Source organism: Mastacembelus armatus, chromosome 10 (genome assembly GCF_900324485.2).
Source record: "Mastacembelus armatus chromosome 10, fMasArm1.2, whole genome shotgun sequence".
Classification (NCBI taxonomy): Eukaryota; Metazoa; Chordata; class Actinopteri; order Synbranchiformes; family Mastacembelidae; genus Mastacembelus; species Mastacembelus armatus.
In genome coordinates this window covers 11,550,962-11,564,349 of record NC_046642.1, presented here as the reverse complement: position 1 = coordinate 11,564,349, position 13,388 = coordinate 11,550,962, and the positions used below count along the sequence as shown (strand labels likewise).

The following is a 13,388-nucleotide window of genomic DNA, read 5'->3' as shown; positions in this document are numbered from 1 at the left end:
AATTACAAAGATAACTTGTTAGAGCCACAGAATTTTGGATTCACCAACTACATTTTTCGTCTGCCAGATAAATGATAACGCTGCATAATTGTTTGCTGTCAAAATACAGTCAGTGGTTTAATGCTTACTGAAGAATGGCTGAAAAATGAATTTGGATGTTTTATTTGTCAAAAAAAAAAAAAAACCCAGTGTTCTGAGAAAGACTGTGAATAATAATAAAAAAACAGCATTCAAGGGATCATTTTCACCATGGGGACAAAAGACAAGATGGATCTCTCTACAAGTGCAACAACAAACTGTCAACTTAGAATAAGATTGTCTTGTCAAACCTGTTTAAATAAGCCTGTTAACATGGCACTTTTGACATTTTGCAATGGAGTGCCATGTCAGGAAAAATGTTGTGTCTTTTCTTCCCAGGTGATGGCAAATTGATTTTACACAGCAACATTTTTTTTGTGCAAGTGACTGAATTCAGCGAGAGACAAAGATTTAATATATCACACAGCCAGTTGGACAGCATCTAACCGCAGAGATGTGTGTTCCTGCACAATTCAGGTGAACCTCAGAAATCACCTGCTTGAGGAAGTACACTACAAACTAAGGCCATTTAGTGACAGTGACGGTGATAAAGTAGTTAGCTGAGCTTGCATGACTCCAGCACTAATACAAAGAATGACAGTTGCTTTTCTCATCTGATCAAAGGCAGCAGACAAGTGCTGCAGTATGTTTCTCCCTCTGTCCTCCCCCCAAAACCCTGTCTCTATCTAATGATAGTTGAATACATTGTCATCTCATTATCTTTGAAGAGGGGAAAGATCCCTCCCGTGTGAGTGGGCACTGTGTCTCTTGCCATCAGACAGGGCCTAAGATTGGTGAAGCGCATTCTTGTCTCATTATGATGAGTGAGGGTTATCAGACACAACCCATCTGCCTAACGCCTTCCACACACATGCTGCCATGCTTCCGCCATAAAGAAATACTGTGAGGAGTTTATCTCTAATACTATGACACTGGAATTAAAGCAGGTTCAGCTATGAACTTATTCATTGCATAATTAGATATGATTGCCGGTATTAAGAGAATCTGAGACTTACTTCTAATCATGAATACAAGCAGGGCTAGTTTACAGTGGTTACCAGTGAGGAGCCCCGTGAGCTCTTAGACACACGTCTAGTCTGCATCTCTTATCATCATTAATATTTCAGCATATCATGTAGTTTATTTCTTAATGGTTTTAAACTAGTACACAAAACTCATTTACCCCGAGGCAACTGGCTGTAAGGCTTTTACTGGTTCCCGCTGACAAATGAAAAGAGAACAAAATCTACAGTCCCTCCCAATTTTCCAATTTACCGACTCTCTCCAGGGTAAAGGGAAGAAAAAGCAGTAAAGATAGAGGCAACAAAAAAAAAAAAAAAGAAAAAAAAAAAAATGCCAATATTACAAAATCCCACAGTCTAATGCAGTCACACCACAGATTGCAACCTCAAAAATCAACACAGTAAGCTTTGTATACAGGATTTATGCTTTACATTTTTTTTTTTTCAAAATTCAATTTAAAAACTATTTGTACATTCTTTACAATACAGCCGCATTAAAGGATCATTTTGGTTCTTGTGTGCCTATTCTAATATGAATGAATAGTGCTCACAGCCAAAAGCCACCAATAACTTGTGACAGAAATGCCAAATTGGTCCCAGTTTCTCTTGACTGGCTCTAACAGATGTCATGGGCCAATTGCCAAAACATCTTATCGTGGACACACTACAGTGAAACCACAACACTGATCTACATGATGGATGTCAGATCAAAATGAATCCAGCCATGGTTTTACCAGCTTTGAATTCATGCATGGGGAAGCCTGTCAGGGGCGAGAGATGATGTGGACACTGGCTCTCACTGTTTGTCAAGATTTTACATCTCTCCCCCTCGCTACTCGTTTGAAGCCAGTCATCTGCTGTCTGGCAGCTTGCTGCCAGTACGCCTGAGAATCTAGATTCAACATTTGTGGGCTTCTCACAGGAATGAATGCAATTAGAATGTTTTGTGGGTGTAAAGCATCCCTTTGCATACACCATGCAATCTATCATTTTAATGGGCCTCAACTTTCCTGGGGAACATGCTTTAATTTGGTAACTACACTCGTCTATTCCTTATTTTATGTGTCTAATTCAGACAGTAAACCAGTGACCCATCAGTGGCATCATTTTTTTTCACAGCAGTTTTGCCTCTTTGGAAGGATGGGCGGAATAAAGAAATACAGAACTAAAAACAGACTTTTGAAAGTTGAGCATCAAATGATGTTTTGACATCAAATGGAATAATGAGGAAACATCAAAACCTGAAAAAGATCACATACGGAAACAGCCCAATTCTTTAAATGAGATGTGTTGTTTGTTTTCTGACTGATACAACTGTGGTGACAAAGTTCCTCTTGTCCAACTCACTTTCTAAGCCTCTGCAACATCCATAATTCAGAGAACATCATGTCCACTCCAATAACACAAGCTCTAGCTTCTTGAAGGACATGCACAGTATATATTTTACTGCTTCCTTTTTTTCAAATAAATCTTTGCTATAAAAGTAAAAAAAAAAAAAAAAATCAGCATTGCTTATGTCCTACTAATGTGTGTGCTATGCATTTTACCCCATGTGATCTTTCGCTTGGCACATTACTGCAGTTCCTACACCCTGCAACACCCGCTTACGAATTGCCTCCAGAACTAAATCACTTCCTTTGTCAGACACGACTGCCTTTCTTTCCCAGACCCATTGCTTACTGCTATTGTTAGTGAAGATGAACAGCCCACGACAATTAAAGGTGTGGACCATTACTTCTGCTGTAAGGAAGGTTAGGCCTCATGCTTTACAGCCCGGGGGAGAGCACTACCATATCTACATCTGTCATCCAGAGCCATAATGGAGGGCCTTGGAATGGATGAAGAGTCAACAAATGTTCCCTGTCTGCACGCACTGGATCAGGTTTATGCAGCCATGTTGGAGGTCTGCTGGATGCAGGCTTACAATATTATGTAACTGTAGCCTTCTACAAATACAGAAAACACAAGAAATACTGCAAGTGGGAATAGTCAGTGTATGCTAAAATGGATAAATATGTCTAATAATCATCAAAAGATTAAACAATAGCAGTAAATAGCTTTTATTTTTTCATTCATTTACATACTAGCTCTATATTAAGACCTGCCTGCTTCTCTGCTGTGTTTAACTTTGCTGTTCTGTAACTGTGACTCCACACTGCTGTGTATGTGTGATGAACATTACAGTGTAGTGTGACAAACTGGTTATGTGACAGGCTAAATTCATAAAAACTCCCTATGATATGATGCTATCATTGCACAGTATAAACTCTTGTGAACAGTAGCCTATAAATGTGTTTTGTTCTCAAATGCTACTGTGAATGTGGGAAAGCTGGGGGTTGGGATGTGTACACTCAGTTGGCAGTTTATTAGGTACACCCAGTTAAAACTAATGCAGCCTAATGCAACTGTCCTGCAAGAAATCCTCCCTTCATAAAGGTGATAAGGTTCAGTTGTTGTTTAAAGTGAAAAGTGCTGATTACAGTCAATTTAAAGGCTGTGGGTGGTGCTGCTGGTGTATCATGATAGAAAGGAGGAATAATAAAACAATAACTTCTGTAGCTGCCGTTTTATTATTTTGTTCGCGAAAATGACGTCATCCCGCAAAGCGTCCAGGTGGCCAATCACGTAACGCAACATGAAGCGCGATAAAACTGTCGTCAGTCCGCCGGTATAGCTTCCCAATAAGTTTCTGCCGGTACGTATCGCAAACCGCTGTGGTGTATTTTGGCGTAAAACAAGCGACACCGACCTTCCCGGATCCTCGTCACCATCGCAGGCCTTAAGGTAACGCTAAATACCGGTGTGAATCCACCCAGCCAGCAGGTAGCTAGCTAGGCCACCAAGTCCACCCAGGAAATGCAGTTAATGGTGTTTGCTAAATTGTGTTCTGTCATTGTGAACAAATGAAGAGTAGAACTGCGAGGTACTCAACTAAGACAGCATGACTCCAGTTTTATGATAATAACGCTAAGGTTACATAATTTGGCTGATTATTTTAGCCCTCAGCCTTCTAGAGCCTTCTTAGCTAGCTAACATTAGCTGTTAGCCTCCTCGGTGTAGGCTATTTGCTTGCTAAACCATAATGCCTTGTTTTATATTTTTACATATGCTAAATAACAAAGGTGAAGTAGACTAGTGATTAATATAAGAAGTCATGTTTGCAGTTGAGCAATAAGTATATCAGGCTACTTCTAATTATTTTCATTGTTGTGATTTGCAGTGTTTATTTGCAGTGTGTCTGTCTTGGCATAATGTTTTGTAAAATTAGTGAATGTATTTCATAATTTGCTTTTACTTTTGAGAAAGAAATTGTAAGGGCTCTCTCTGATGTCAAAACAATAATGATATAGGGAAACAGTTTCAAATCGTATGCATTTACAACACTATATTCACAATGTGTTATTGTCAAAAATTGGTTCTTTTGGTTTTTGACTTCAACTTGTTTATTCTGTCATCTGGTGCCAGTTTTCTGTAAAATGTGCATGACTGCATTAAGGCATGCACGCACACGCTAGATCCTCAAAAGAGGAGGAAATCTGTTGTAGTACTTGCTACTGAAAGATTTTTCTCTTCTCAGGATGTCAACATAGGATTTTTGAACATTGTCACAAATCAAAAATCAAAATGGGAGCTGGTCTTGTTGAAACCAAAACTATCACAGATTGGTTTATTCAAGTTTCAAACTAATGGGACCAAAGGATTTTCCCAAGAAAGTTCTGTCAGACACAAGTGATTTGAGTAATAAAAATTCATGTAAAAATGTAACAGATTATTTTTAAATCACTTTAAATCCTCCATATTCTTCTTAATTTTACTTGTTTTATTCAAAAGCTCATAGTGAAAGACATGTTATCTGAAACCTACTTTAAATCAGTACAGTCAAACACTGCACACATGCAGGGATGAAATGCCAGTTTATGTAAATGTGACAAGAAAATGGAAGTTTTAAAGTAATAATAATGTACAAGTACAATGAAGTGATATTGTAAAACTGAACACTTCTGCTACAGTGTTTCAGCTGTAGGCAATAGTCTGTAACTACCTACAGATGGGATCTGAACAGAGACACACCAGGGTTGATTTAATCAATTTTAGAACATTTTGTTTCTTGCTTAACCCCAGGCAATCAGCATCACACAGGCAAAACCCACATGGCAGCCATGTTGCCAGGAGGATTGCCCACGGTGGACAAAAGCTGAACCTTTCTTATCGTCCTGTAGGCTTGTGTCTGAATCTGATAGCATTTGCATGCAGATAATAACTTCAAAAGATTAATTCTCATCTCACTACATGTTTTTTTCAGGAAAAACTCTTGTACTCAGCCTACTTAGAGTAGTCTTTTGTTACATAGCCTTTAGCTTGGTAAAGAACTTTCCCTTCAGTTTCATCCTGAGGCTCATGCCTGATATCCCTGTTTGACGTGCAGTGGTGTTAAATTATTTAGAGGGAATCTGTATTTTGTTATAGACTGGAGATGGAAGGAATACTAAAATGTTTCAAGTTTCCAGCTATAAAAGCTGCTTTGGGTGAAATAAACAGAATATACATACCTTATAAATAGTGGGTTTATACATCTTATCATTACATAACAGTGTTTTCCCTGACTCCCCTCTACATCACATTTTAGCAAGTTTCAGTGCTCCAAAGAAGCACTTCTCTAGAGCTGTCTGTGTGAGCTGGCCTTTAATAATCTCAATAGTTCATGCATATGCCAATTTCTTACTGAAACTGCAAACTAATGTCAGCATCACATACCAGCTGTCAAAAAATTGTAAAAACAGAAAGCAAACATTTAAATAACAAATAAAAAAAAAAAAATAATTTCCAGGGTAAAATAGTGAATGACATTATTATAATATATTTAGTCACCCCTTCTTTTCTCTTGCACTTAACTGTATGCCTTATGTCCTTGACAGCATAGGAAACCATGCATAAAGACCAGGCTTCCCAGCATGCCTGAGGCTTTCAAACATAGTTGCCAGCAGGATGCAACACTGTGAAAAGTGCTGCCTCTTTAAGTCTCCTGTGTGGCATGTTAAGCAATGGTAATCTGCCGCAGTGCAGACAATAAATTCCACTGCATAACTAAGCGTCGCCATGACATCGTACCTGGATGGAATATCATATGGGCAGATGGAGAGATAGATGGATGCAGGCCGTGCCCCTTGCAGAATAAATATATGCCACCGGTGTTGACACAAACGGGACAAAATCTGACAACTATTTGCGGTGTCACCCCTTGTCCATGTGCTTTATTAGAGGAAAAAAAAAAGAAAGAGAGAACTGTACATTAATTATTACCCCTAGCTTAGTGCTGGTTTGGTCAGCATGCAATTCATCTGTTCAGTGCAACAATGGAGCTCAATGCTATGACAAATCTGAAGGCCTGGGCTGTCTTCCCAGTTCCCAAAAGCTTAATAGTGTGCCATGTTGAATGATGTAATGCTAAAACACTGCAAAACTTGAGTGCTCACCAGCTTTAGTGAGGGCAGGGGAAAGAGTGAGAGACAGACTGGAGAGAGAGAAAGAAGTGGGAAGAGAGACAGAAGGAGACTCAAAGGGCCTGATTACTGCATATCATCTAGAATACAACTTGTACCACACAAATCTCCAGTGAGATCCCCATACTGTTGGAGTATGATAACAGAAATGAAAAGCTAGTTTGTGTTGGGGATCTCTTAAAGCAGCCGCCTCACAGTGTTGAGGAAAGTGATCTTCAAATGTTCACTACATGACTTAGACAGCAATTCTGCAGTTATTTTACAAACTGAAAGCCATTTCAGACTGTCATAAGCAAAAATATTTGGAACACCCTGTAGCAAGGACCTATAATCCCCAACAAGCAAATGTTATTATTCACAGCAGTGTGAAAAGAGACACACCAAAGCTGCCCTCCACTAAGTGTGGGTATTGCTATGTGTTTTCATTTTTTTTTTTTTTTTTTAACAAAAGATATTAGACTGGCTTTTTATTCTTTTCACTTCCTTTGAGTACGGAAGATTAAAGGGTACCACTCTATAGAAAGCACAGTAACACTTGATAAAACAGCTCTTTGCATAGATATTGCTTCTTACATAAAGGAAACCAGGGAATGTAATTTTTACACGTGACAGCATGCTGTCAAATGTAATGAGAAATGCTAAATCAGATGAAATGAAAGATAGCGATGATGACTCAATTGTTCTAATCCATTTGTGTGATCTCTTCCATAAATACCATTCAATATTCAAGATTCAAAGAACTTTATTAAACCCAGAGGGAAATTGCTTTGCAGTGTTACAGCTGCTCTCTGCTCAAAGGAGAGTAAGTAGTGAAAGAACCACACCAACACAATAAATACAAATAGCTTGACTTCAGTCAATAACTCTCTACTGAGAGTGTACAAAGAACAGAAGCAGTTATGCATTGCGATGAGCACTAATCATAGCACTGACAGTACTGCTAGTATAGTTACATATTGTGTGCAAAGATGGAGGATATGTAACATCCTGCCACTTCACAAAAGTAAAACCAAAGTATCACCAATATGCCAACCAATAGACTGACATATTTCTTCTGTTATGCATTTTGCAAGCAGATTCTGCACAGTAGCAAGAATGTGGAGCCATGTTATGAGGCCACCAGTAGAAGTGCCATAGAGTTTAAAGTCCAAGTAGGTATTTGTAGTCTGTTATAGTGGAGGCTCACATTAAAGATTCGCTGGAGTACTCCACATTGCTGTAGGGAACAAGCTTTGAACATTCTTAGGCTGATTCTGTCAGGGCCAGCAGTCTTTGTGTGGTGATGTCTATTCAGCCCTATCCTCACCTGGTCTGTTGAGGTGACCCTGGAGTCAGGAGTGGTGGCAGGGTCATGTTGGAGAGAGGCAGGAGAGTGGTGAATTTGGGCTCTACATCCAATGTATTAAAGAATACATTAAGTCAATTGGTCAGTTCTGTGGCTGTTCATCTCCGAGTCACCTGACTGCTGGTCTTGTGGCCTCTGATGCTCGTTATGCACCTTCACACCCCTCTGGTTTTTTATGCTGCAGCCTTTGTTACAGCTTCCTGCAGTAGGCCTTCTTTCTGTCCCTGATCCTGACAGACAGGAACCTTATCATCTGACCTAAAAGCCTTCAGGCGTGATAGCTGAACCTCAGCATGCAGTACTAATTATTCTGATTATGTAGAGGCAGCATGAAATTAATACAACATTGGGCAAACAGTAAACCTCACATATTTTTACCTAATCAGTAACTGATTAAAAAAAAAAGTTTGCCATTGCATGCAACTTCAAGAATGTAACTTTGGCTGTGTTGAAATGGAGGCCAAGCATCCCACATCAGGTTAATGAATGTCTTTAATTACTGGTGAAGAATTTATGCTTTTAGTACAAGAATAACATTTAGTTGTAAGACATTTGTGGAACCTTTGTCACAGTGGCATTTAAATATCTTCAAATGAAAGTCTGATATGATTATATATTTTTTAATCTTCTACTGTATTCTTTGTCTCATCTCACCCTAAGCAAAGTATGCACATGGAATATATACGAGATCTCAATCACAGAATTCCAGAAAATAATCATCCTACAGTTTTTATTATATTCCCAACCAAATTACATTTTCTCATTCAGCAATGTAATTTGTTTGTATTTTAAATTATGACTTAGCAAGAAAAACATTACATCCAAGGTGTAATGAGGTCTTATTCTTAAAAGGTCTCATAAGGGTAGTTTCTTTATGGTAAGTCTTTATTTTTGCATGGCACAAAAATCAATTACAGTTTTATAGAGATTCTTGATCCCTTATGGGGAATTCAGTAAGAAACACTTTGCATTTTTATAGGCCTTCTAGAATAAGATACCAGTGAAAAGTGTTCAGTGGTGACAAGTCCAGGGTGTTTTAAAACCAAATTCATGCTGGGTCAAGCCTCCTCCTCCTCATCCTAATACCATAATAATAATGTTTGTGATGAAGAACAAGAAGCCCACATACATATACTTTATATATGCAAACCATAACATTGTGGCCACCTGTTTAAAACTGTGTACATAGAAGTCAGTGCGGCAGTGGGTTGGCAGTTATGTCACTCTGCAGCTCAATGTGCATCTTTTCTGGTGGCTTCCATAGTTATACTGCCAGGAAGAGCAGACCTTTGTCTACTGTTCAGTGAAAAAAATAAGACATACAATAAATTCTATTCTTAATTCTAGTTGTAATATTACCACTGTAGCCACTGAATGTTTGTCCTTGAAAAGGGTAATTTAAAAGTTTTATCTACATTAGATAGCAGTATATACATATATATGTCGATTTTCTGTTGGTCTGACCAATTTGTTCTATCTTGTAGAAACATGCTTTTTAATATGCATATCATTCTAATACCCTTGGCCTTTTTTGGACAAAAGGCAGAGAAGAGAGCCAGGGGCATTTCATTTCATGCTCTGCCTCCTCAACCCCAGATGTTCACCTCGAAAACATCTCCAGTGATACAGGTAGGAGCTTAATGGCCTGCAAATTGCCCCAAGCTTAGGTAATGAAATGCAACCTCTGTATAATTTTAATTGAGAACTCTGGATGGAAATCAAATGATAATGTGCTCCATGCATGGAAAGTTTTGAAGTAACAGTGAAATTTGTGTCTGGTGTGTAAGTGCAGCTCGGACTAAGGTAAATGACTTTTTCCTTGTGAGCCTCTCTTCATTTTAATTGTGGTTTGCACGGTGCAATAAACGGGTTGGTCATGACTTAGCATCTGGTAAATGAAGCAGAGGATGTACACACCTCTGAATGCACAATGATGCTCCATATTTACAATTCAATCTGACAGGGTGCCTATTAGAAGCCATAAAGCTGCTCAACTGTTAGATAAGATACCCTCAATAACCCTCACCTCCCCACCCCTTCCCCTCTACACAGACACACACGCTCAATTCCTGTGCAAAACATTGTTCAGTCAATGTGTCTCCATTTAATTACATGTTTTCTCTATGTGGTCTTTTGCAGGTATTTGTTGTAGTTGATGAAGACTAATACAGAGCAGTGCCCTTTTGCATAACCACTCATCCTTGCGTCAACAGGGTTGCAGTTCATAGCATCTAACATGAAAGAGGAAGGCAGAGGCTTAAGTGTCTGTGTTGGCATTGTGGCTTGTCAGAAAGTTAGAAAACTTATATTAGTTTCTGTGATTATCTTTTGATAGATAAAATGTCCCTGACTACTTTTAATCCAATGAAACTGGTGGACGATGTTCTGTTACTTAAACCTACATTAACTGTTGTTTTATTTATAGTTGATTTTTACACATTTAGCAGACATGATGCAACCTCAGCATTTTTTGGGAATCGTATTTCAAACAACTTAACATATGTAACTCCAATATTAACCCTCCTTTTGCCTCTGTTTTGTTCTTCATTGAATCCTAGAAGAAATATTTGTTTTTATCAGCTGCCAAATGTTTACCTGCCAGTTTCTGTCTGTTATGCTGGGTAGTGCACTGTGGGCTCATCAGGGTTTTTTATTTTTTGCTGAGACAGGATTGATAAGTAAAAAAAACAAAAAACAAACAAACAACAAAAAAACAAAACACTAAAATGAGGAACTCCAAAATGAGATGCAGGTTTGTTTATTGGTCTGTCACTCTGTAGCTGAACTGAAATACCTTTACACCACAAGTTTGTTGACCAAAAGCAAGTTACAGTCTACAGGTGTCTGTGATGCAGAGACACCACTGGTGCACTATACAGTCAGATGGGTTTTAAGCACTCCAGGTGTTGCCAAGCTGTCATAGGATCCACAGTCACTGCAACAAATAGTCTTTTAAACAACTTATGAATGTCACCGACATTACCAAAAAAAAGTTGTGTATGTTGACATATACAGTAGCTGAAGTGTTTGAAATACTACCGACAGCCAGGCTTGTGAGCAGTTTAACAAAAAGCAGTATATATAAAGCAAATGATGCTTTTTTTGGCTGTCATTTGACATGAGGTGCAGAAGTGCAAGCAAACTGAAGTGCATGTATCATCACCAGACTCTACTGCTTATTTGTCACCTGTCTTGCCTCTTCCAGCTGTTCATGAGTCCTATTGATGTGCACTCTGTCTCCTTCTCGCTCTCTCCAGTTTTCTTCAGGAAGAGGATGAAATTTGCACCCTGCCTGGAGTTGACTCTCAAGTATGTTGCACATGTACACAAGCACACACGCATACGCACAGATACATACACTTAGAGCATGGATGGACCATATTTGAAAGCTTTCTGACAGGCAGCAGGTGATGGCGCCAAGGACAGCTGCTCCTGCCCCACCTCTGCTCAGCTGTCCGAGCCCAGAGCAGCCTTTGAACAGCCTATTACCCCGACACAGCATTGGGGGAAAGCAATCAGCTCCAGAGGTACACTCCTCTCACACCAGATGGTGTGGGAGATGAATCGAGCCATTATATTAGTGCTGGATAATTCCTCAGATGAAGCTAATTAAAAAGAAAAATAAGTGCTATCCTCCCTCTTAACTCCTTTGCAATCTGAATAGAGACTCCACTGACTCCTTTTCACTTTACGTAAAGAGAAAAATCTGCTTTTAGAGATTCATCTGATTAACTTTCCTGCTGACATCAAAAAATGAGAAGTTTTTTTTTTTTTTTTTTGATTAAATGAGATAGGCAGTGTTTGAAAAACACTTGCTCTTAGCATGAATGATTGACAGCAGAATTTGATGCAATAAAAAAAGCTGTCTGGAAAATAGATATGCTTTACAGGCTGAAACCAGAATCTTGTGATTAATCTGAAAAAGATCATAATCTGATGAAATCATCAGTTCATTAATGTTTTTATTTGAAAATATTTATATCGACCAGGTATATAACACTTCAGCTGCATGGGCAGTGGGATTATACAGACAGTTTTACAGAAGTAGTAAGGACATTAAGAAAACCGAAATTCGTTTGAAATAGGGAGTGTTTCTTCAGACTTTTTGAAAGTGACGATTTTACAATAAGTTTTTTTGATTCACACTGAAGTTCAAAAACACTCATTAAAGTACAAAACAGATTCGCAGTATTTTCTTCTTTATTTTAACAAGCCTGAATGTAGTTTAAGTTTGCATAGAAAACTGTGAAATTAACTACATCCCTGCTATATAACTGAAAAAGTATGTCAAAGTGCTTTGTAAATAAGGTACCTGCATTGGCTTAAACCCAAGCAGACAGAGACAGGTGACACCAGCATATGAATCTCAGTTAGCTTTGAAGGATTTAGGTAAACTCTGAAACAGTGCTTATTGCTCTCTTATCCACTTTCGTGTTAATGAAAAGCATGTCCTGAATCTGTCAAGAGAGATTAGGTGAATATCATTACTATTGTCCTTTTGCCAATGTAGATTCACTGTATCCACAGGGATTATAGTCCTGCCCATCCCAACATGTATTACCTCTTTCTGATAAGGAAACTCACGAAAGGTTGAGTTAATGATAAGGCCTGGAAATCATGTGTTACACAAAATTCATGCTGTATCAAAGTCTGAGAGGAGTGGCCTATTTTTGACTACACTAAGTTCCCTAAATTCTTCAGATGGAACATGGGAATCCTTGTCCATAATATCTGTGCAATGAATTTAATGACTGCCATCTCCAAAAACAATTTTTGTGTCATGTCAGTAGATTTTAATTTATTATTGATAATTGGAATTTTCATTGTGAAACTGAAAATTCTTTATCAAATTAACACATACAGAAAGAGTACCATACATATTTGAATTCAAATTAAGACAATAGTGCCTGCGATCAACTATTCAACATACAGTATACAATAATTTTTTCCATATAGAGACACCTTCCTTTTTAGCTGTCTGTCACCCAACACCAAAAAAGAGAATCACTGGGTTGTTTCCTTTATAGGTGACATATTATACCCCTTTTTAACAAGATTAATATAGATCTCTGAGGTCCCCAAAGATGTCTGTTCATTTTCAAGCAAAAGTGCTGCTCGGATCATGCATTCTGGGGTGATGTTCTTTCTGGGGTAGTGCAAAAGGTGTGGTTTAGGGTGAAGGAGCCTTAAATACTAACACTGAAGCCATCCTCATGGATTGAACTATCTGCTCTTATGTCATGGGGGTGATTTTGGTTTCAGTCAGTTTTGCTTTTTATTTAGTTGTAGTTGGTGTCCATAAAATCTACCTATCGTTTATTTTGGTTTGGCCAAACCACTATAGATGTTCCCTCATAGTGTTAGATCACTATTTTCAGTTCATGTCTGTAGTAGCTGTTTGTTTGAGTAGAGTTATGATGCGATTATTATAGGCCTAGTAAT

At 38.4% G+C, this 13,388-nt stretch overlaps 1 long non-coding RNA gene across 1 annotated transcript; it reads left to right on the top strand.

The window, feature by feature from the left end:
- The first annotated feature begins 3,795 nt into the window (after positions 1-3,795).
- On the top strand, positions 3,796-12,029 carry LOC113144666 (uncharacterized). Its single transcript, XR_003297180.1, has 3 exons — positions 3,796-3,884; positions 9,489-9,575; positions 11,204-12,029. It is a non-coding gene; the product is annotated as an uncharacterized LOC113144666 (long non-coding RNA).
- Positions 12,030-13,388: the final 1,359 nt, after the last annotated feature.